This window comes from Canis aureus, chromosome 12 (genome assembly GCF_053574225.1).
Source record: "Canis aureus isolate CA01 chromosome 12, VMU_Caureus_v.1.0, whole genome shotgun sequence".
Lineage (NCBI taxonomy): Eukaryota > Metazoa > Chordata > Mammalia > Carnivora > Canidae > Canis > Canis aureus.
The window spans coordinates 44,130,318-44,155,387 of NC_135622.1; the positions used below are offsets into that span (position 1 = coordinate 44,130,318).

The following is a 25,070-nucleotide window of genomic DNA, read 5'->3' on the forward strand; positions in this document are numbered from 1 at the left end:
AATAAGCTCATCTGCAGAGCTTTGGATAAGCACCTTCACTCAAGCTCCATCCCCAGAGATTCAGCTTTATTTGCTCCAGATTGGGTCCCCCAGAACCACTATTTTTAAAAGCTAGAGAATTTTACCATATGCTTAAAGAATTAATGCCAATCTCTTGCAGAAAGGAAAGGAGAAGGAAACGTTCCCAACTCATTTTATGAAACTCATTTTATTACTCTGATACCAAAGCCAAAGACAGTAACAAAAAAAGAAAACTATAGAATAATATCCCTCATGAGTATAGATACAGAAATTCTTAACAAAATATTAGCAAGTAGAATTCAGCAATACATAAAAAGAATTCTACAGCATGCAAAGGGGATTTATTTCAGGGATGCAATGTTGGTTCAATAATCAATGTAATCCACCATGTTAAAAGGCTAAAGAAGACACATCACATAATCATATCATTTGATGCAGAAAAAGCATTTGACAAAATTCAACATCTATTCATGACAAAAGCTCTTGGAAAAGTAGGAATAAAAGTTAACTTTCTCAACTTAATAAAGAACATCTACGAAAAACATATAGCTAACATCAGACTTAAGCTTAAAAGACTCAGTGCTTTCCCCCCTACAACTGGGAATAAGGCAAGGATGTCCACTATTTTCATTGCTGTTCAACAAAGGGAGTTCTAGCCAGCTATTAAAAAATGAAATGAAGGGCAGCCCAGGTGGCTCAGTGGTTTAACACTGCCTTTGGCCCAGGGTGTGACCCTGGAGACCCGGGATCGAGTCCCATGTCGGGCTCCCTGCATAGAGCCTGCTACTCCCTCTGCCTGTGTCTCTGCCTCTCTCTCTCTCTGTGTATCTCTCATGAATAAATAAATAATAAAGTCTAAAAAAATGAAATAAAAGGCATATAGATCAAAAAGGAAAAAATAAAACCACCTCTATTTGTAGATGACATGATGGTCTGTGGAGAAAATCCCAAAGAATCTTTTTTTTTTTAAATTCCAAACAAATCTTCAAAAAAAAAAAAAAAATCTCCTAAACAAATAAGTGAATTCAGCAAGAATGCAAGATACAAGACCAACATACAGAAAGTTAGTTCTCTATATCTAGCAATGAACACATGTACATGCAAAAAAATCGAAATGCTTAGGCATAAATCTAAGAAAACATATACAGGATTTATATGCTAAAACCCACAAAATGTTGATGAAAGAAATCAAAGATCTAAGTGAGTGGAGAAACATACTATATTCATGGATAGAAACACCCAGCATAGTAAAGATGTCAATTGAAAAATTGATATATACGTTTAACGCAGTTTCTGTCTCAGCAAAAATCTTTTGTAGATAGAGGCTAGCTTATTGTCAAAGTTTATGTGAAATGACAAAGCTAAAATAATTTTGACAAAGAAGATAAAGAAGGAGGAATTAGTCTACCTGATTTCAAGACTTATTAAATATTATTAAATAGCTACAGTAATCAAAACTGGGTGGTATGGATAGAGGGATAACACAAAATCAGTGGAACAGAAATAGCCCACGTAAGTATGGTCAACTGATTTTTGGTAAAGGTGCAATAAAAGAATTCAATGAAGATAGTGTTTTTAGCAAATGATGTTGGGTATCCATAGGCAAAAAATAAACTTGATTTAAATCTCAGATCTTATACAAAAAATCAACTCAAAATGGATTATACACTGAGTGGCCACATTTGACCACTAACCATTCTTTTCCTCTTGGAGCTCCCTTCCCTTAGCATTAAATATGCCCATGCCATGGAGGGCGATAAGGACTACAGAGAGATCTTGACCACTGCTTTGGAGGGGAGCAAGTCTTTGATAAATGGTGGTTGAAGGCAAGTTTGTGGAAACTTGTTAAGATCTTTGTGAGTAAAGGAAGCCATAAAATGGGCTGAGGACAGCATGCCTGAAGGAAGATATCAATTTAGGACAGATCTAAGATTTTTCAAACAGCTAGGAGAGTCAAAGGAGAGATTAAAGATATACGAAGACAAGGGATTACTTGTGATATAAGTTCTTGCAGAGTGGAAAAATGATGGCCATCATTAATGGAAGCCAGATCCCTGTCAACTTACATGGTTTATTTTATTTGATCCTTCTAGCAAACCTGTGAGGAAGATATTATTATGCCCATCCACAGAAGAGGAAACAGACCCAAGAGAGGTTAAGGTCAAGGCTTGTAGGAAGGAGATCTGTGAAGATGCAGAAGAGGTGGGAATACCCAGGAATCTGTTGTCTCTCTGCTCTGAACAGCTGGGGGAGGGGAGCTCCTGGGAGCAGTGAAGAACAAGAGGATGTGAGCAGAATGGGGAGATGTGGTGGAGCCACTGTGGGGCCCAAGATGTGAAGCAGAGTGGACACAGGGAAAGGGGTCGGTGCTCAGATAGTTACCATGATGGTGAGCTGGTAATCAGATTCCCATCCAGGAAGCACACTCCGATTGGATCAGCAACCCTTCTGACCCTTAAGTATCTGAACAGAAATGATTTTCATTTAGACTTAGAAAAGATGGGACACAGTCTGACCAGGGGGAAGGAGACTTCACCATTGTAGGGTCTCCCTAGGCATGGACGAAGCCCACTTTTCTCCTTGGTAAACTTCTCATTCTTCAGGACCTAATTTGATTGTCCCCCTTTCTGAGAAGCCTTCCCTGGCTCTCTGGCCCTTCCCAGACTTCATGACCCTGGAATCTATCTGCACCTCTGAACTAAGGTTCTCAAAGTCAAGAGCATTATCAGTGATCATTGTTTCTGCTCCCTCTTCAGCCCCAGCCTCCTGTATAGGATATTCAAAACCAGTAAACGAATGAATGGGCTCATCCACTTGTTGAATCCCAACACAATCGAATGGGTTAAAGCAATGAGTGGTAGTTCATTCCATATTTATTTTCTGGGATATCTGGCAACTCTATGTCCAGGACAATGCTCAGCTTTTATCCCTATTCCAATACAGCAATTACTGTGGACAGAACAAAGAAAGCAATGGATTTCCTCTTATTCTTGTCATTTTGTTGCCTGCCACTTGCTAAGTTGGGAGGAGGCTGTGTCCCAGGATGAAAAGGCCTTAGACCCCGTTGAAAGAATACCCTCTGTAAGGAGATAGGTCAGCTCTCTGGAGATCTTAGCCCGCTCTCCTGGACACACTTGGTTAAGCAGTTTGTTTTTGTCAACCTGACCATACTGGAGTGCATGGAATCTCCACACCCTGAAAGTTTGCTGTGCCTATTTAGGTTCAACCACAAGGCTCTCCTACTATTAGGAGAGGCCGGCCCTTTGTGGGGCTGCTGCTGGGGAACAAGTTCTGTTCCCTTGCACAGCAACAGCTATTACCCAAGAACATCTGCTCCCCACCAGGTATGGGTCCAACCTCTGGGGAGAAGTGGCCCTTCCCCTAGTGAGAAAGGTACTAGGCAAAGAAGTGGCGGGGAGTAGTCAGGCTGGAGAGATGGGAAGATGGGACAGTCCTAGCCACAAGCTTATTGTCTAAAGCTGGGATAGGGCAGCCCAGGTGGCTCAGTGGTTTAGCGCCGCCTTCAGCCCAGGGCGTGATCCTGGAGACCCGGGATCGAGTCCCACGTTGGGTTCCCAGCGTGGAGCCTGCTTCTCCCTCTGCCTGTGCCTCTGCCTCTCTCTGTGTGTGTCTCTCATGAATAAATAAATAAAATAAAATAAAAATAATAAAGCCGAGATAAAGATGAGTAGATTTGATCTTTTTGTCCTAAAATCTGAAAACTGGAGTTTTCATTTAAGATGTAATTAGGAAATGAGTTTGCACTCAGGTGAGGGACACAACCACCCTGGTCAAAGGAAGCCCGGAACATCTGACAGATGCAATCTCCCTCTCTCTCATTACGAAGCCGAGGCCAAGTGTGACCATGAAAGGAGAGATGCGACTTCTCAGTTTGCACTAGGAGAGGGAAGTGGTGGTGGTAGTAGGAGTGGCCCAAAAGACACTCCCCTAAGCCCCTGTGCAAATCTATAATTCTCATCTTTTTTTAAAAAAAGATTTTATTTATTTATTCATTCATGAGAGACACAGAGAGGCAGAGACATAGGCAGAGGGAGAAGTAGGCTCCCTGTGGGGAGCCTGATGTGGGATTTGATCCCAGGATCCTGGGATCACGCCCTGAGCCAAAAGCAGATGCTTAACCACTGAGCAACCCAGGCGTCCTTAATCCTTACTTTTAAAGCTGCTTTAGGGCAAGAGGGAAAATAGGAATACTTATGCTGGGAAACTGCTTATTGTTTGTTACTGTTGTAACACTGTTACAGAGAATATTGATTTGCTTATTAATCTAGAATACATGCTCCAGAGTCCACACCTGGAGGGTGGGGGACCTGGGAGGGTGATGTGATAATGAATTACTGGGGATTCCTGTCTGAGCTTTGTGGCTGGTATCAAAAGGCAAGGGTGTCTTCTTCAATTAGAAATGAGAGCAATCGCTCTTAGTAAGCCATCACCCCGTGCCTGGCACTTCACATGTGTTCAACTACACAGCAACTCTGACAAGTAGGAACAAGGCCAGAACCTTAGTTCCCTTTTTAAGAGGAGGAAACAGAAGTATTGCAAAGTAAAGGTCACACAATTCTGGAAGAAGGATCGGGTTCATATTCAGGTCTGTCTGAGTTAAAGGAAAGGTTGAGACTTAGTTCTAGGTAGAAGGGTTACAGGTGATTTTTACATTCTTCACAGGCCCCCAGGATTATGACCTGAGCTGAAGGCAGATGCTCAATCACTGAGCCACCCAGGCGTCCCCTCTAAAGAAGGTTTTAAGGTTAAATGAGGTCATAGGGTGGGGCCCTGATCTAAGGATTAGTACAGAGGGCTCCCTCCCCCACCTACCATTGCTATGGTCTTTGCCAAAGCACTGAGAAAAAGGCCTTGTAAGAAAGGAGCTATCTATCAGCCAGGAGAGTTCTCACCGGAAACCTACCGCATTGACACTCTTGTGTCAGACTTCCAGGCTCAGGATGTGAGAAAATAAATTTTGTTGTATAAGCCACCCTACCAGTCTATGGTATTTTGAACACCCCACCCCCCAGTCTGTGGTATTTTGTTATGGTAGCCTGAGCAGACTAATACAAGAGCCTACAGTACTGGCCTGGAGCCATAATGCCAACATGTTGGGGGTGTGACCCAGAACCTGGATGGATCTCAAGCCGCCTGGTGGAGCCACGTAAGTGAATGCTGTGAGCTCCACTCCCACCCTCTGGCAGATGTCCAGCTTCAGACTAGGGGCTGCTGTCATCAAAACTGCCTGTAGGCCTTCAGCCTTTTGAGGTGACTAAGTCCTCAGAACATGCAAGACTATGCTGGTGTGTTTGGATAATATCATAGTAAGGGTGCTTAATATACTCCCTCCTTGCTCGTGATGGTTTTGGAGAATATCTGTTTAAAATAAACATTTGTGGGGCATCTAGGTAACTCAGTGGTTGAGCATCTGCCTTTGACTCAGGTCATGATCCTGGCGTCCTGGGATTGAGTCCTGTATCAGGCTCACTGCAGGGAGCCTGCTTCTCCTTCTGCCTATGTCTCTGCCTCTCTCTGGCTCTATGAATAAATAAAATTTTTAAAAAACAAATAGAATGAACATTTGTGTGCACTAAATACTCTGTAACCTCACTCTCTTCAGCATTAAGCATTGAGACAACCCTGAAGATGACACACAGCCCTTGCTCTCTAGAGTTTTGGTCTAGTGGGCGACAAAGCCCCAGACTATGTTACGAAGTGACTAAATGGGTAAGGGGGACATTTCTTGCCTGAAAGCCTGAAAACTAAATTACCAGGTATTGGCTTAAACTGGGTGTCTCTCATGGAGTACCAGAGACCAGACCTGTGAATGAGTGAGAAGAGCTGTTTGGTGATGGTGAGAGGGTCTTGGGACCCAGTATCTCTTTTCTAGATTTCCAAATTGTCTGGGTGGCCAAGATGTCTCATCCCACCTAGTCCCCCCTCACCACCGAGGGTTGACATTCATTATGCTTCTCACCTCCCCCAGTAACCTCATTAGTACCACATTCCTCCAGCTTTTCCTGCTAGTCTTTGCTAAACTAAATGAAGAAAAGATATTCCTGGCATCTTTTTCTGCAGGAAGCCTTCTGTCTGTGTACATACGAGTTTGTGAACATAATGGGGTGAGGGGGTGGGTGAGTGGGGAAGATACCTGGCCCTCTTAGGAGAGTCCCTTTGAAGGGAAAAGATTTGAGCACAATTGTTGAAATACATGCTCTTAAGCTCCGCAAATGCCACTGGCTATGACTGTCTTTCCCTCTATATTTAGAAACCATTCTTCTCAGTGGTCACGATTGGTATCACTTTTACTAATTCATGATACTTCAAATTACTCATTTATTTCAAACAGTTACCGTGTAGACAGAGCCAATATCTGGCCTACTGGTTTACTGTACAGCCTGTGGACTAACATTTGTATCACTGCCAAAATTCATATGTTGAAGCCCCAATCCTAGTGTGATAGTATTTGGAACTGGAATTAGGTCATGCGGGGGGCGGGGGGGAGGAATCTTCCTAAGTGGGATTAGTGCCCTTACAGGAAGAAACAGGAGATCTGTTTCACACTCCCCCATTCCTCCCCCCCCTCTATCTCTCCACCCTCCCCTTGGTGCCCCCATCTCATGTGAGGATACAGAGAAAAGGTAGTCATCTGCAAGCCAGGAGGAGAGTCCTCACCAGGAAATGAATTGGCGGACACCTTGATCTTGGGACTTCTCAGACTCCGGAGCTGCGAGGAGTCATTTTCCATTGTTTAAGTCCCCCGGTCTATAGTTTTATTTATTTATTTATTTATTTATTTATTTATTTATTCAGAAGAGACACAGAGATAGGCAGAGACACAGAAAGAGGGAGAAGCAGGCTCCTCACAGGGAGCCCGATGTGGAACTTGATCCCAAGACCCTGGGAACACGCTCTGAGCCGAAGGCAGATGCTCGACTGTTGAACCAACCAGGTATCCCTATGGTATTTTTATTATAGCAGCGAGAGCTAAGATATTATATTAGACAGAAATAAACATTACAATCAAATCATCATTAAGTGACAATTGTGCCTTAAAATAAATGTCACCTCCTTTAAGGACTTCCGGCTGTATCCCACATTCCCACTTGTCTAACCAAAAACTTTGATCACCCAGCTATTTCGTCTCTGCACATGAAAGAATTCAAATCACATGGCTGTCCTCCCAGTCAGAAATGGAAACATGCCAGATAGTTTAATGGTATTAGAAGGAATAAATCAGAACTGTGGAATTCTAGGGCTGCAGGGATTCACCGAGTCTACCCTGACTTTCCCTTCAGTCCCTGGACTTTACCAACAGTGACCTTGAACAGAAGGGAAGCAGTCCACGACAGCAGGGTACTGGCCGGTGCACTGCAAATGTGCAGATCTTAAGAATTCTACAATTTATTTGGGGAAGCAATGATGCCTTCCACAGCAAGATGGTGGATATCTTTCACATGCCAAGATTTATCCAACTGTACGCAGCTTGTATTCCCTAATTTTCTAATTCTGTGGCATGAATTCCTTATGTTCCTGAACCCATGCTGGGTGAGAGCCAAGGTGATTTGCAAGCTGGGGAAACAGCACTGTATATAGTGCAGTCTTCCTACGAAAGGCTCTTTATGTTTAAAACAGTGACAATTACTGCTATTTGCTGTCTAATAACTGTCTTGCCAGATAAAGGAAATGTCCCGACCGCCCACCCTCCTGCTTCTTACTGCTGTGAGCCGTTCCAATGCAGAACCACACAGGGGGCATCTTGCCGAGTGGGCAGCCAAGGTTATAGCAGCTGCTGCTTCCCGTTCATGAAATGCACACAGCCCCATGCTCCTCGAAGGCACGCAGTGCGGTCCTGCCAAGGAAATGCCAACCCCAACACTGTGTCTTGCAATCGCCTGCTTCTGTCATCACCTTCCCCAGCTCCCCTGTGCCTGCAGACGGAGGTGTGAGACACGGAGAGCCTGCACAGTCTGTCCTGCACAGCTGCCTCCTGCCAGCAGCTCAGCTGGAGGATGCCCGGGGGACTCTGGAGCTCAACAAAGCCTCGTGGGGCCAGAATGATGCAGAGGGGACCCTTCCTGCATAAAGACCTTAAACTAACTTGATAGGAACTGGTGTCTATGGTGTATATGGTGTGTATTTCCTTTTTAATAGGCATTGGTTTAAGACTTACATTTCCTCTTTTGGTCCAACCCACAGAAGAACGTGTGATTTTACAATCAGTCACTGTGATATATCAAGGCACGTGCAAAGCAAGAGCTACACAACTGCCCTGTGACTTGAAGGACCTACAGCATGTAAGCCAACCCTAACAGCAAATGGGGTGCTAACGGGAAGGGTAAGGGAAGCCAGTTCTGGTTGCTGGGGACACACTGAATGATGTGGCTTTTCCTTTGCTCCAAGCAGATAAAATGTGCCAAAGGATCAAAAGGCAATATATATGGCGGTGGTTAGGAAAAGAAAACAAAAATATGCAGCTGTTTTTCTCCTTCTGATCAGCACATAGAAAAGAGAAACAGAAGAACGGGAAAGCCGACCCTAGCAAAGATTGGGGGGCGGGGAGATGGGGGTGCGTGTGAGTATAGTGTCCTGGGATGATCCTAAAAGGGATTCTCTTTGAGATGAAAAATGAGAAAAAATAAAAGTTTGGCTAGAACACAACAACCAAAAAGGAAAGTTTGAGATGAGTGGGAAACAGCTAAGGCTTTAAGTTAATACATTTAATTTTTTGATAAAGTGAACCGCCTTTCTAAACAAACAGTAAAGCACCAAACAATTCTTAACTAATATTACAGGAAGTATAATTTTATAATTCTTAATTGGCTTTACCAACTCTTGAGTTAATTTAAAATGGTATTTATAACATCCATGGGAGCAGGTATAAGGAAAAATGACAAAATACCTGTGAACTCACACCATTGACATTACCCTTGACATCCCTGCACCTCTTTTGTTCCACCCCACTCCCAGCCTCAGACATAACCACTTCCCTAGTCAATTTGTATGAACTAAAGAAAATAGCAATTAGGCAACAAGTAAAAATAAAAAAGACAAGCTCATAGCTGTTTCCGCCGCACCACCTCCTCTCCATGATCCATGATCCACATCCATGATCACACCTTACCTGCCTTATGGCTGACTTCTTCAACACCTAGTACCCTGCCACTTTCCAGGGTAAACAGGAATCTGGAACCTATTCTATGTGAATAATGAGAGTGTGAGGCATTTAACATCCAAATGCCATGGACCATTCCACTGGAATGTTCCACAGGCACATACACTCAACCTGTCCAAAACCAGCTGCACCATCCCCAATCACCCACCCAGAAACTTGAGCCTCTCCAGCCAGGGGAGTCTCAGTATTGGGGGCTGGTCTGCGCGGTCGGCCTGTTTTGGGTCACGTAGGAGTTTCATGCAAAATGTTTTGAGAGATTCTGGAGGTAGAATCATGTGGGGCTCAGGTGTCCCCTAGGGGACCTGGAGGCAGAAAGGAGGGCCGATCACGCCAAAGTGTAGCACATGGACAGCAGAGGCTCCACAGGCTGTGGCCGATGTTATGTTCCCCTCTGAGACACACTGGACCTTTCATCCGGTAGTCATAAGCCATAAGAGCCCAGCACCAGTCATGCTAAGAGGACAGGCAGGCAAAGATGACCCGATATGTCCATGGGATGGACATGAATGTGGAGAACAAGAGCTTCTTCTTGGAGAAGCTTAAACAAGGACAAGTGGGCTGAGTCCTCAGGCTAAGATCGAGTAAGAAGTCTTCATTCCACGGCTTCATCTGGCCTGGCCTGGCCCAGCACAGGTCAGACTTCACACACCAGCACCACCAGGGCGCATAGGGCGAAAGTGAAATTCCAAGGGATTAGCCCAAGAGGGTGGTAAGAAATGGAGCTGCAGAACACTTGTTTGAGATTAGCCATGAGAGAAACCGGACAGTTGTGGGAAGGTGAAGCTGACAGCACATACAAGCGTGTGTGGCACTGGGACAGAAGAGGCTGGCCTGCATGGTGACACCCACATGTGCCTCGGTGGGCATCACTGCCCATGCGTGCAGTCTTTGCATCTCCTTTCAAGTGTTTGCTCAATGAGGTCAGGGGGCTTAACGTCTGAGGTTGAGGGAGACCGAGTACCAGCAAAAAACAGAAAATCTCCTTCCCTGAACCCAGCTGCTCTAGGGCCCTGGAAGATGGGCAGCGAGGTGTACAGACACTGGGGACAAGAATCTCTGCCTCCTGACCGAGGCCTTGGCCAGAAAATACCAGGCTTTTGTGGCCAGTCGTCACCGCCACCATTGTAGCCCTTCCCCAGGCAGACCTTCTGGCAGATTCCTCAGCCCTGCTGTGCTTTCCAGGCTCTCGCCAGCTGTCTCCAGACCCCAGAAATAATTCCATCAGCTCTCTTGGAAGGCTAGCAGCTGCGGTGCAAGGGCCTCCAGCGGCCCACACCGGCTTCTTCCTAGAACCCCAGCCAGAGGGCGGAGGGGCTGGCGCCCACTGCCAGAAAGAGGGAGGAGGACAACAACTCTTCCTGGTCTGAGACCCCCCACTCTCGGGCATGGGGTGGGAAAAAGTCATAAACAAGGGGAAGGAACGCATTTTCCTAACTACTGAAGTGTCCCAGGAGCGCCTGGCAGGCTCAGTCATAGAGCACGAGACTCTTGATCTCAGGGTTGTTAAGTCCGAGTCCCATATTAGGTACAGATTACTTAAAAATAAAACCAAGGGGGGCAGCCTGGGTGGCTTAGCGGTTTAGCGCCGCCTGCAGCCCAGGGCGTGATCCTGGAGCCCTGGGATCTGGATCGAGTCCCACGTCGGGCTCCCTGCATGGAGCCTGCTTCTCCCTCTGCCTGTGTCTCTGCCTCTCTCTCTGGTCTCTCATGAACAAATAAATAAAATCTTTAGGGATCCCTGGGTGGTGCAGTGGTTTAGCGCCTGCCTTTGGCTCAGGGCGGGATCCTGGAGATCCAGGATCGAATCCCACGTCGGGCTCCCGGTGCATGGAGCCTGCTTCTCCCTCTGCCTATGTCTCTGCCTCTCTCTCTCTCTCTCTCTCTCTGTGTGACTATCATAAATAAATAAAAATTAAAAAAAAATAATAATAAAATAAAATCTTAAAAAAAAATAAATCAAAATAAAATAAAAGTGTCTCAAACCCTGGGCTACCTGATAAAGTCCAGATTTGGGATAAATACTGAGTGGAAATACATAAAAATTCTACTTTTTCTCTTTTAAACTAAAAATTAGTATGAACTAACTACAGCCATATATATCAACTCACAAACAGTAATTGAAGGAAAGAGTAAGGCACAAAATAGTAAATATAGCCCAGGTCCCCATAACATTCAAAACCAGGCAAAAACTGAACTACAGTGTGTAGGCATATATAGTCATAGAAGGAAAAAACCCAAGAAACAATGATCAGAATATTCAGGGTGGTTGGCTAGCTCTGGGGGGTCAGGGAGGGGCTGTGTTTGGGAAGAGGCACACGGTGAGAAGCTTCTTGAGAGCTGAAAATATTCAAGTTTCTTACTTGGAAAGGGTGGGAATTACACAGGTGTTTGCTTTAAATTACTCTTTAAATTAGACATATTTTCTGCACTCTTCTGTATGTATCTCATAAAACATTTGAAAATTTTTTAAAAAGCTGCATGTCAATATATGAAAATGACACGCCACATGTTACTACAATTATGTAAAAATGTTGCACACAAAAACAGACCAGGTGAGAATAACAAGATCTGTGTTGATGGGATTATAGGAGATTTTACTTCTCTAATTTTAAATTTTTCTATATAATATTATATTGATTTTATAATGAAAAAAATAACTACAGTAATTTAAAACCACATAAATAGCTTTATCCTATTTGGAAAAAAATGAAATAAGATGGAAAGATCCATCTCTTCCTTTCAGGAAATCTTGCCATCATCCTGCCACCTCCTGGAAAGTTTCCTAAAAGGACTGTGCTTTAGGATAAACCAATCTCCTTCCTTATTTTGACACAAATAGATTTCAGAAGGACACAGGCTTTTTCCCCCCAGTGATGTAAGACTCCTTCAAAGAGGTACTGGATACTTCATCTTGTGCTGAAAATGTGTTTTCCATCTCTCCCTCCCAAATGCAGTGCTTTTACCTGCCATTGACTTCCCATGCAGAACACTTCCGCCAGGTCAATGACATCCCCCTTCCTGTGCTTCTGCCAGCTGACTTCTTATGAACCTGGCTCACGCCCATCACTAAGGCAAATAGGTATTTTTACCTTAACCCGGAATTCTGGAGCCTGAAGAACAAAACCTCACCAGTGCATGTAGCAATACCTGCCTAATGGAACCCAACTTTGGGGAGATGGACAGCAAGGTGCAGGGCGGGGGGAGGGGACACTATGCACTCCATCACCTCCTGTGGGGGACAAGTTCTCATGGGTGACCCTTCCAGAGACATGTGGAAAGCACTCTGCCTGCTGGGACTGGCAGCCAAGCGGGCACTCTCAAGAGACTTGAAGGTTGGCCTGGGGTGAAAATGATCAGCTTCCCTCAACTGGGGAGTGAGGCCACTAGCCTGCCTGTGTCTATATTCCGGTGGCTTATTTTAGAGCAGCAAAAAGGAGTACACAAGGCAGCAAAGAGTGCAAGGGGGTAAGAGGAGGAAATGGAGTGGGCGATGGGTAGAACGGGGGCAGGTGCACTGAACTTGGCTTTGCCCTCTAGCCACATGACTAACTGTTCCACGCCCATCTTCTCAGCTGTAAAGTGGGTGTCAACACAGCCAGCACCATGTTATCACCACAGAGCTCTTTATGTGTCAGGCTCACTCACAATTTCAAAAAATCTTACAACACCCCTATGAGGCAGTTAGACGTGATTATCCCCATTTTATGGATGAAGAAACTGGGTTGGAATTCCTCCATTCTAGACTGGAGCTCCTTGACAGCATATCTCAGGCTTCATTTTATCCTTCTAAGGGCTTGGCACGTAGACAAGCTCATTAAATGCTCGTTGAAGGAAGCGAGGACTGGCCAAAAGCGATAGTGGGGTAAAAGCACTCTGTGTGTATAAAATATTAGCCACAGCAATGGGCTGTTAGCAATGGGAAGAAAGGCTTCTCCACAGAGAGTTCCATGCTGGTTGTGAGTGTGTCTGGTACAAAGGAACAAAGCTGGCGTTGTCTGGGTTGAAAAAAAAAAAGAGGCAAAATAAGCAGGTATAGGTCAAGAGTGGTCAGCAGATGAACTGCCTCAGGACCAAGAGGCTACACTGGGCTGGGCAAGCAGCTTGGGGAGCCAGGGTATGAGGTCTAGGAGTACAGAGCAAGAGGCCCAGACTTCTGAATGAGATCCACTGGGTACAGGATGACCTGGAGCACCAGAGAGGGATCCTGAGTCTGGCCAGGGGATGGACACATGATTTGGGGTGCTCGTCCCCTTTTCTGATCTTCCTGCTTCTTTACCTGGCACAGGTGGAGTGGAGGCTGGGAGAACGGTGACTATGGTAATCCAGGCAGGGATCCCTGGGTGGCCCAGCGGTTTAGCGCCTGCCTTCGGCCCGGGGCGTGATCCTGGAGACCCGGAATCGAGTCCCATGTCAGGCTCCCTGCGTGGAGCCTGCTTCTCCCTCTGGCTGTGTCTCTGCCTCTCTCTCTCTCTCTCTGTGTCTCATGAATAAATAAATAAAATCTTAAAAAAAAAAAATCCAGGCATGAGGATGGAGTGGGTTACACTGGTGGTGCCGATGGAATAGAAAAGGAAGGGGCAGGGCTGAGAAAGGACTGAATGTTGGTGGATTCTCTAGAGGAAAGGGAAAACAGACTGAGGAAGACAATAAGAATAGAAGCATGGGCAAGCAGAGCAGAGCAGAGAGCTGGAGTGGACAGATGGAGCCCAGCTGTCAGGGCATGCCTGCAGTTTATGGAAACCCAGTGATGAAAGCCAATTTCAGCTTCTCTCTCTAGGAACCCTTCAGATCAGTCAGAAGATGACAACTGACCCAGTCACCCAAGGTAAGGAGATGGCAGGACCAGTGAGCTACACCTACTAAATGCCAGTAAGTGCCAGGGGTTGTGAAGGCTCTTAACACATGACATTTAATTGAAACAACCTCACAATTGCCCTTGGAGATGATGGGCCATCTCTACTTGACAGACGATGACTGGAGGTAATGACTAGCCAAGGTCACACAGCTTCATGGAAAGGAACAGGAGTAGAGGTTAATTCTAAATGCCAAATAATACAAGGATCAAAAGGTCTGGACTGTGCTAATGGGCTAACATTCTGATTTCCTCATGTGTTGAACATTCAGGAGATGTTTCAGACAAAACACTGTACTCAAGCATGATCTGTTCTACCTACTAAATTGGTTTATCTCTGTTCTCTTTTCTCTGAACCGACTGCCTCAGCTCTGGCCCTATCATCTACCTGCATTAAGATATCACTATTACCTGGATACTTCTAATGGGTCCCCCTGAGCTTCCACAGTGTTAGCATATTGAGCTTGCTAAGATGCCCATTGGATCACAGAAGCAGGCTTGGCACCTACACAATACTATACTAAGTGCCAGATACAATGGAACCAACCCCAAAGTAGTCACAAGTTTGGAGTGGAAAGAAATGCATAAACAAAAATCTCAATATGAGTTAAGAGAAGGGTTATGTCACTACAAGGAAGGGGGTAGAGGGAAGCACTTAGCATTGGCTGGGATAGAGGACTTCTTCTCAGAGGAAGTGCCCTAAGAGGAGTCTGACCCTTGAAAGGAGTCTGAGGGTTGTTTATGAGTTCACCATGCAATGGGTGAAGGTGGGGAGCCAAACCTGAACATTCCAGACAGAATGCAGAGCAGCATGGTCTAGCTGGGTGCCTTCAGGATGGCTGGTGTATGTGATGAGCTGAAGGGAGCCACACCATTCAAGGGCTGGTGGGATGTGCTCAGAGTATGGACTATAAGGCTTGCTGAGAGGGCAAGTAAAGACGGAACATCATCAGATATGCATTTTACATAAAAATTCAAAGTGTAAACTACTAGAAGAAAACACAGAAATATATGTTTGTAAATTTGGATGGGTTATGGCTTTTTAAGTGTAATCCAAAGCAGAAACCAGAAAAAAAAAAAAGATCGATGCAGGTATGACTATGTAACAATGAAAAATTGTAATATATCAAAGGCGCTGCAAAATACTTTTAATAAAGACAAAAACCAGTTATGACATGTTTGCAACATAAAACTTAGGATGAATATCTGTAATATGTAAGAGTGTTTATAAATCTTAAGAGAAAGACAAGTACTCCAGTAGAAAAAATAGGCAACGGATATAAACAGGCAACCCGCAGGGATGAAGAACACATAAATAGCTAATAAACAATGAAAAGATGTTTGTCTTTCTTAATAATCAAAGAAATGCAAATGAAAACAATGAGATTACATTTTTCACCTACCCTAATGACACAGAAAAAGAGAACAATGCCCAGCAGGAGAAAAGCAAGCACTCAAATACACTGTTCATAGGAGTTCAAACTGATAAAGCCTTACCAGAAGGAAATCTAAAAATTTCCATAAAAACTTAAAATGTAGGTTTTACATCTAGGAATTTCTTCTAGGAAATAATTGGACCATTGCACAAAAATGTATTATGAGGGTATTTTGTCGCATTATTGTTTATAATAGCAAATACTTTGAGAAAAAGCTTAAGGTGTGCCAATGTGAGGACTATTTAAATAAATAATGGCATATTAACACAACAGAAGGCTATGCAGCTATTGAAAAGGATCATGTAGATCTTCAAGTATTGACAGGACGTTATCCACGATATAGTCCTAAATAAAGAAAACAGATTACAGAATAGTACCCCATGGTATGTGTATCTACTTCTGTATATATGAGATATCATATATGTTTGAATGTATATGAATATGAAAGCTCACTTATACAAAAACCTTTCATTTATATATGAAAACTCCCTTACATATAAATGAACTTTTTTCATAAAACACTGGGAAGATGATTCACTAAACTATTTTTATTGTATTTTTATTTTTTTAAATATTTTTATTTATTTATTCATGAGAGACACAGACAGAGAGAGGCAGAGACATAGGCAGAGGGAGAAGCAGGCTCCATGCCGGGAGCCTGATGTGGGACTTGATCCCAGGACTCCAGGATCACACCCTGAGCCAAAGGTAGACATTCAACCACTGAGCCACTCAGGTGCCCCGATTCACTAAACTATTAACTGCAGTTGTTTCAGAGAAAGGAATTGCAAATTACAGCAGGACTCAATCTCTCTGCACTATTTGATTGTAAAAATATCTGTATAATAAACCAGCTGTAGAGTCGACAATTACCCAAGTCAAGGAGGCAGGAGCACCAGAGTACACTAGAGAATACTCTGTGGAAGTCTATGCTGGGGCAGGCAACTCACTAGCAAGTCAAAATCTCTTGCACATTTATCTAACCACTATCAATGTGTACGTATAATGGCCTATTAGATCCTTCTGCTTTATTTTTTTAAGATTTTATTTATTTATTTGAGACAGAGAGAGCACAAACGGGGCAGGGGGGAGTATGGGAGGGGCAGAGGGAGAAGCAGACTCCCTACTGAGCAGAGAGCCCAACATGGGGCTCGATCCCAGAATCCTGGGATCATGACCTGAGCCATAGGCAGATGCTTAACCAACTGAGCCACCCAGGTGCCCCACAAGGGCATCATTTTCAATGGGGAGAGCAAGTGATAGCTCCACAGATGAGAGCCCATAGCCCCAGTTAAGGTAGTGTCTTCTCAAATGGCTGCATAAAGGAGAACATCCCCTTTAACACTGCCCATCTGGCTGCTGCTTTCCTGGAATGAATGGTTGGAGAGATGGAACAATTGACTGATTAGGTTCAAGAGGCTTTACCGGGCAGTTGGGTCTGAAAATGTGGAGATACTTTCATTCACTTAAACAAAAAGAGGTAATGAGCCCTTCCCTGGAGCCCTTGCTAGGCAGGGAGCACCTGCCAGAGTAACTGCCAACAAAAGGGATGAAGTTTACATCTCTTGAAACAAGTAGACAGGAGTAAATGGTTGTCTGCCCACCTAATTCATCCTGAATGCCAGAATTTCCTTTTTTTTCTTGTTCACCTGCTTTTGCTAGAAGCGAGGCATTGGAACTGATGACAGACACCAATTACTTTTATAAATACCGTTTTTTCCCTTTCTGCATTTCAGAAAAGCTGGCCCGATTCCCTTGGTCCCCAGTCCCTGGCAGCCTCCTCCCCACCCCCAGCCCAGGCCAAGGACATAACCCTGAAGGCCAACAAATCTCAAGACTAGAGTCCACCATGCTGAAGCTTCAGGTTGGGATACCTGGCGCCAAACAAGCCCTGACTGTGCTCCAAACCTTCTGTGGCTGAGGGTCAGACCCCAGACTCCATATCAGGTTCCCGACTCCCTGCACCCACACCCTGTTTGGTAAAGGGCCTACTATCCCATTGCCAGTAGGCTGGCACACCCTTCCTGGTTGTTGCCTATTACCTTCTCCAGAGAGTGGAGGCCTGCCCATCCACGTCTGAGGCCTCTCCACCTGCTGGCACACTCTCCTGACACCAGTTGCCCCCCTCTGATCACCTGTGCCCACACTCCTATCACCGAATTACTCAGGTATATAAGCATGTCCAAGCCCTTTGAAATGTACATTGAAAAGGGTGGTGTTTATTGTTTGTAAATGGCACCCCAACAAAGCTGACTTAAAAACAAACAAAAAACAAATAAAAGGGGTACCTGGCTGGCTCAGTCCATAGGGCATGCGACTTGATCTTGTGGTTGTGAGTTCAAGCCCACATAGTGCATAGAGGCTACTTATCAACGCCCCCCCCCCCCCAAAAAAAAACTAAAACACATTTAAAAGAGAATTGCTAGGGCAGCCCCAGTGGCCCAGCAGTTTAGCGTCACCTTCAGCCTAGGGCGTGATAGAGACCCCAGATCAAGTCCCACGTTGGGGTCCCTGCGTGGAGCCTGCTTCTCCCCCTGCTTATGTCTCTGCCTCTCTCTCTCTCTCTCTCTGTCTCTCATGAATAAATAAGTAAAATCTTTAACCAAAAAAAAAAAAAAAAGAGAGAGAGAGAGAGAGAATTGCTAAAAGGAGATCAGAAAAAATAAAAAGAGATAGAACTTAATAGGAATTACATTTAGTGCTAAGCTTCCTGGCAGTCCAAACAGAAGAGAAGATGATTTGGGAAGGAAAAACTTTCTATTGCTGGATAAAAGGGAGGCTCTGATTTACCCAGTAGGAAAAGCTTTCTGAATCCCAAATAATTCACTGCTCTCCTCCCTCCAACTGCACATTTAAGAGAAAGTATTGGTCAGAATGTTTTAGAGAAAGTAGGTCTGCTCTCTAGATAATTCTAGAAGGAATTCCTTGGACTACTTTCTAAGGAGTAAGAAACATGATGGATATATTTGACTGCAGTTTTGCAGAAGGTGCAGAAATGCTTTCCAGGGCAGCCCCGGTGGCGCAGCGGTTTAGCGCCGCCTGCAGCCCAGGGTGTGATCCTGGGGACCGGGGATAGAGTCCCACATCGGGCTTCCTGCATGGAGCCTGCATCTCTCTCTGCCTGTGTCTCTGCCTCTCTCTCTCTCTCTGTGTCTCTCACGAATAAATAAATAAAGTCTTAAAAAAAAAAAAGGAATAACAAACTTTTAAAAAAAATGCTTTCCAATGGCCATGTTTCATATAGAGCAAGTATCAATAAAAGGTTAAGGAAATACCACTAAATTTTTACTTAGTGATGACATTTCTATGGGGTGTTAAAATAATATAGTCCAATGATCAGTTTATATACAGTGTTCTAATCTATACTATAAAGAGAATGCAGGGATCCCTGGGTGGCGCAGCGGTTTGGCGCCTGCCTTTGGCCCAGGGCGCGATCCTGGAGACCCGGGATCGAATCCCGCGTCGGGCTCCCGGTGCATGGAGCCTGCTTCTCCCTCTGCCTGTGTCTCTGCCTCTCTCTCTCTCTCTCTGTGACTATCATAAATAAATAAAAAATTAAAAAAAAAATAAAGAGAATGCAAATATGTCTTGTCTGTCCTTTAAGTGGTAATGGTAAAAAAAAAAAAAAAAGGTGTCTAAACATTACTCCTCTAGAGGCACCTGGATAGCTCAGTTGGAAGAATGTGCACCTCTTGATCTCGGGGTTGGGAGTTTGAATTCCATGATAAGTATAGAGGTTACTTAAAAATAAAACCTTAAAAAATATATTGCTCCTCTAGTGGGGCCATTGCAACTCTAGCCATCACCTAAGCCAAATTCATGCTCCTTGATTTCCTCTTCCCTCAGTTTAGTGTTCCAAAATTGAGGAAAATGTGACAGGTGACTTTAGGACATAAACAGCACTGATTCATGAGCTCTCTTTTTATACTTCTGATTACATCAAGGAAAACATCTCAGTGGGTGGGTGTGCATCAGCTAATACCTAGCACTTGTGAATTTCCTTTCCTTTTTTTTTTTTTTTTTTTTTAACAAAGGGAAGAGCAAAGTCTAGTTTGCTACCGGAATTTAATAACATCGGCTTTCATTGTATTTCTTTTTCTAGCTATTTACGGCAAATGTTCCCATTTATGGTGTTAATACAGTGTTTCACTTAAACATTTAAGCAAAAATGTGAGCTATTTAAAGAAAAATATTAAGCATCAGCTCACAAATGGCATCATGAAAAATGGAAGGAAGGTATATGCACATGACTCAGGGGAGGAGACAACCAGTGTTCACCAAACTTTTCCTGTGAAAGGCCAGAAATTAAATGTTTTAGGCTTTGTGGGCTACGTTCAGGGTATGCCCACCATGTGTTAGAGCTGAGCTGTCAGATGAGGTGGCCACTAGCCCTGTGTGGCTACTGAGCACTTGAAACATAGCTAGTGGGGGATCCCTGGTGGCTCAGCAGTTTGGTGCCTGACTTCGGCCCAGGGTGTGATTCTGGAGACCCGGGATCAAGTCCCACATCAGGCTCCCTGCATGGAGCCTGCTTCTCCCTCTGCCTGTGTCTCTGCCTCTTGCACTCTCTGTGTCTCTCATGAATAAATAAATAAAATCTTAGAAAGAAAGACTGAAAGAAAGAAAGAAAGAAAGAAAGAAAGAAAGAAAGAAAGAAAGCTAGTATGACTAAGGAACTAAAATTTTAATTTATTTTTATTTATTTTTAAGTGGGTAAGGCACTACACAGTGCAGCTCCAGCCCATCATTAAGGAAGTGTATATTCCATTCTAGGCTTAAAAGATAAATATCAATGGAAAGATAACTTCCCCTTCAACCTTCTTTTGACTTTCTCTGCCTCTACCAGTTCATCAAGAGTGCCAATAAATTACATTTTGATGGCAAGTCATTGTCATTATAATCAGAAATAAAGCAGGGATGACTTTTCTGACCATGATTATTAAACAGTATTTTCAATTTCCTTAAAAAATGGAATAACAAAATTAAATCCTAGGATAAAAACATGGAGGAAAAAGAGACAAATTGTGTTATGGTGGTATACCTAGAAAACCTAAAAAAAATTGGAAAGGTAACAAATAATAAGATAAATGTAATAAAATTTGTAATTTTTTTTCTACACACTAGCAACCAGTTAGAAATAGCAACAGAAAAAAATGTTGTGTTCACAATAGTAAAAAACACTGTGAAACACTTAAGCATAAAAAGTAAAACACTGGGCAGCCAGGGTGGCTCAGCAGTTTAGCGCCACCATCGGCTCAAGGTGTGATCCTGGAGTCCCGGGATCGAGTCCCACGTAGGGCTCCTTGCAGGGAGCTGGCTTCTCCCTCTGCCTATGTCTCTGCCTCTCTGTGTGTCTCTCGTGAATAAATAAATAAGATCTTAAAAAAAAAAGAGTTAAACACTAAGAAGGGTTCAGAAAAGGCAAACCTAAATATAAAGTATTTTCTCTATTTTGATAGATTCTGCTTAGCAGCTGCTCAGAACTGGGGATGGGAATGCAAGTGACTGCAAATGGGCTTGAGTTTTCTTTTTGGGGTGATGGAAATTTTCTAAAATTAAATTGCATGATTAAATTGCACAACTCTAAATAAACCATTGATCAGTGAATTGTATAAAGTGGGTGAATTTTACTGTATGTAAATTACTCCTCAATACAGCCACACACACACACACACACACACACACACACACACACAGAGTTAAGGAAGGCACAGATTCTTCTAGAGCTACTCAAAGTACATAAAATGGGATCTAAACAAATGAAACAAATATATTCCTAGATGGGAAAAGCTAATATAAAATTCTTCCAAAATTAATATATAAATGTAATACAATTCTTATTAGAGTTCTTTTTTTTTTTTTAATTTTTTATTTATTTATGATAGTCACAGAGAGAGAGAGAGAGGCAGAGGGAGAAGCAGGCTCCATGCACCGGGAGCCCGACGTGGGATTCGATCCCGGGTCTCCAGGATCACCCCCTGGGCCAAAGGCAGGCGCCAAACCGCTGGGCCACCCAGGGATCCCCTTATTAGAGTTCTTAATGCATTTATTTTGAAATAGATGATAATGGAATTGAGAAGAGTCAAGAAAATTATGAAAAGGAATACTATAGGTTATGGAAAGGACTGTCCTAGGAATATTAAAAGATGCTATATGCAATTACTATAATTAAATCTATGGTGCCAGCATATGACTAGACAAATAGATGAAAGGAACAGAATAAGGTGCTTGGTAGCAGATTTCAATTAAATCTAACAAAAGTGATACTTCAATTCAGTGGAGATGAAATGATTCACTTAATAGATGGGGCTGACATCACTGGCGATTTGTCTGGAGGAAAATTAAGTCAGCTCCCTACCTTACAACATATATTCAAATCCATAATCCATCTGGAATTTTTTTAAATGTAAAACATAAAGCAATAAAAATATTAGAAGCAAGCCCAGGAAACAGTGTGTACAATTTAGGAATGGGGGAGCCCTTTTAACTCAATCTGGAAATGCAGAAGCTATAAAAGAAGAGTCACTTTTCTGTCTTTATACACATCAAAAATTTTGGTAAAGTAAATGGTATCATAGAAATAGAAAAAGTCAATAGACAATAAATATCCTGAGAAAACATATGCAGTGCATAAGACAGCTATGAACTCCTATAAATTGATGGGAAAAATACAGCCAAGAAAAAGATGGGCTCAGGATATCACTAAGTGTTATACAGAAGAGCAAGTCGAAAGGACCAACAACATATGAAAAGATGTCCAACCTCTCCAGTGATCAAGAAGATGCAAATGAAAGTCATAATGAGGTGTCATTCCACATCCATCAAACTGGCAACAATTCCAGGGTGACATGTGACCTTTGGCAGGACTGGGGGTGTGGGAATAGTTGTGAGGGTGTTGCTAACGAATACATGAATTATCCAATGCTAAAAAAAAAAAAAAAATTAGCCAATGCTTTTAGAGAACAGTCTGAGAATTTCTCTATTAAAATTTTAAAAAGCTCTCTGACTTGGCAATTCCACTCCCAGGACTCTATGCATAGGAATAGAAGCAAGAGAAAGAAGGAGATGGGTATAGAGACCCACAGCAGCAACGTGGGTAGGACAAAACGCCACCAAAATCCTGCAAACAAACCGAATGCCCATCAATAGGGAATGGTACTATCTAAAGGAAAACTGTTCCTCTACCCACAACACTTCCAATGCTGACCACCAGGAGTTAGTGCAGACCCCCTCGGCTGGGGCTCAGTCCCACAAGACTGCTCCCACTGCAGATGCCAGTCACAAGGACCACGTTGTCACCTGTAATTCTGACGACCTGACTATAAATCAGGGGTTCCTGTGAACCCCTCCTCAAGTCTGATAATTTGTTAGAACAGTTCACAAAGCTCAGGGAAACTATTTATTACTACTGGAGACAAGTCAGGAACATCCAAATGGAAGAGATGCATGGGGGCCAGTAAGGACAGGGGACAAGAAGCTTCCATACCCTCCCCAGGCGCACCACCCTCCCAGCACTTTGCTGTGTTCACCAACCTGCAAGCTCTTCTAACACCTCTCTTTGGGGTTTTTATGGAGGTTCCATTACGGAGACATGATTGATTCAATAACTGCCCATTGGTGATTAACTCAAATCTCCAGCCCTTTTCTATCCCAGGAGGGATCGGGGATGGGGGCCCTCTTATCACCTGGCTGGTTCCCAAGGCAATCAGCATCTCATTAGCATAACTCAGGTTTCGGGAAGGGGGCTTTTTTTTTTTTTTTTTTTTTTTTATTTATGATAGTCACACAGAGAGAGAGAGAGAGAGGCAGAGACACAGGCAGAGGGAGAAGCAGGCTCCATGCACCGGGAGCCCGACGTGGGATTCGATCCCGGGTCTCCAGGATCACGCCCTGGGCCAAAGGCAGGCGCCAAACCGCTGCGCCACCCAGGGATCCCGGGAAGGGGGCTTATAATGAAACAAGATGCCCCTCTTACCCCTGTCACTCGGGAAATTACAAGGGTTTTAGGAGCTCTATGCCAGGAACTGGGGATGAAGACTGAATACAGATTTCTTATTATATCACAATATTGCATTATCCATGCCATAGAATATCATGCAATTCTTTAAAAGTCAGATCTATCTGCCTTAAAGCTTCTCCCAGGGGTGAGGTGCCTGGGTGGCTCAGTTGATTAAGCATTCGACTCCTGGTTTTGGCTCTTGGTTTCTGCTCAGGTCATGATCTCAGGGCTGTAGGATTGAAACCCTGAACCCTGAGTGGGCACAGTGGGGCTCTGTGCCCAGTGCAGAGTCTGCTTTTCCCTCTCCCTCCCCTTCTGTCCTTCCCCCTGCTGGAGCTCACCCTTGCCCAGCGAGCTCTCAAATAAATAAATAAATAAATAAATAAATAAATAAATAAATAAATTTTAAAAGCTTCTTCCAGGGGTGCCTGGTGGGCTCCGTCAGTAAAGCATGTGACTCTTGATCTTGGAGTTGTAAATTCAAGCTCCATGTTGGGTGGAGAGATTACTTAAAAATATAATCCTTACCAAAAAAACCAATAAAACTTCTTCTAAGTTGCAGTGATAAGAAAGACAGGTTGTAGAGAATATGTTTTACCAAAATGGTACTCCAATATACTTTTCCATGTCATCCACACACAGACATAATAGGATCTTATTCTGATAAAACGTATAAGGACAGAAAATATCCTTCTATCTTATTTATACACAATAATGTGTAGGAAGCAAAATATGGGTGAAAACATGCCTGTTTGTTTACACCGATTACCAGAGCGTGAGGAGGTGGCATTTAGTTGAAGAGCAGTGGGAAAGAGAGGGGAAAGTCTCTGTAACAAGAATTAGAAAGAGAAAAATGCAAAACAGGATGGATGAAGGGATGTGTGTGTGATGAAGATGGTCACCAAAATGTGAACGGTGGCTGTCTCCAGGTAGGGAGATTTCAGGTGACTTTTACTTTATTTCATTTACACTTAAATATTGTTTAAAATTTTCACAGTGAATATGCATTATTTATAAAGCCAGGGGAGGGGAAAGCAATAACATCATTTTCACTGGAGCAAAACCTATCTGAGCTTTAAGGCCAAGTCAAAGTCACTGATCCTTTGTCCTGTTGCCCTGCATTCTACAAAATGTGCTTTGTTTCTAAATCCTAGAAGCCACACTGCAAGGCTTCAGGACAAGAGGGCTCAGATAGGCTAGGCAGCTTGCCTGGCATCACACAGAGGATCAGCCAGTCTGGAAGGCAAGATCAGCACTCAGACTTAACTCCCATTCTCTTTCCTGCCTCTGCACTGTACTCTCACGATATGGGCTGTACTGGTCACAGGGTATTTACCTTCAGTCTGGCCAACCCTATGTGTCTGCCCCCCATGTCTGCCCCCCACCCCTGCCCCAGCTGTCCCTCACTGTCCTTGACTGCTGGAGGGGAGAGAACAGGGCATCACAGATGTATCTCCATGTGAACTACTGGACCCCTACCGGACACAGCCTTGTCAATGTTCACTACTGCTTAAGAGTTGAAAAACACAAACAGGGGAGCCCTGAGCTATGTTTTCTAGGCTCTTGAGGTTCTCTTCCCCCATA

General features: G+C 43.8%; 1 protein-coding gene across 1 annotated transcript in view; it reads right to left on the bottom strand.

The window, feature by feature from the left end:
• Positions 1-25,070, bottom strand: part of DPYSL5 (dihydropyrimidinase like 5) — a 96,317-nt gene that overhangs the window by 54,664 nt on the left and 16,583 nt on the right. The window lies entirely within an intron of this gene.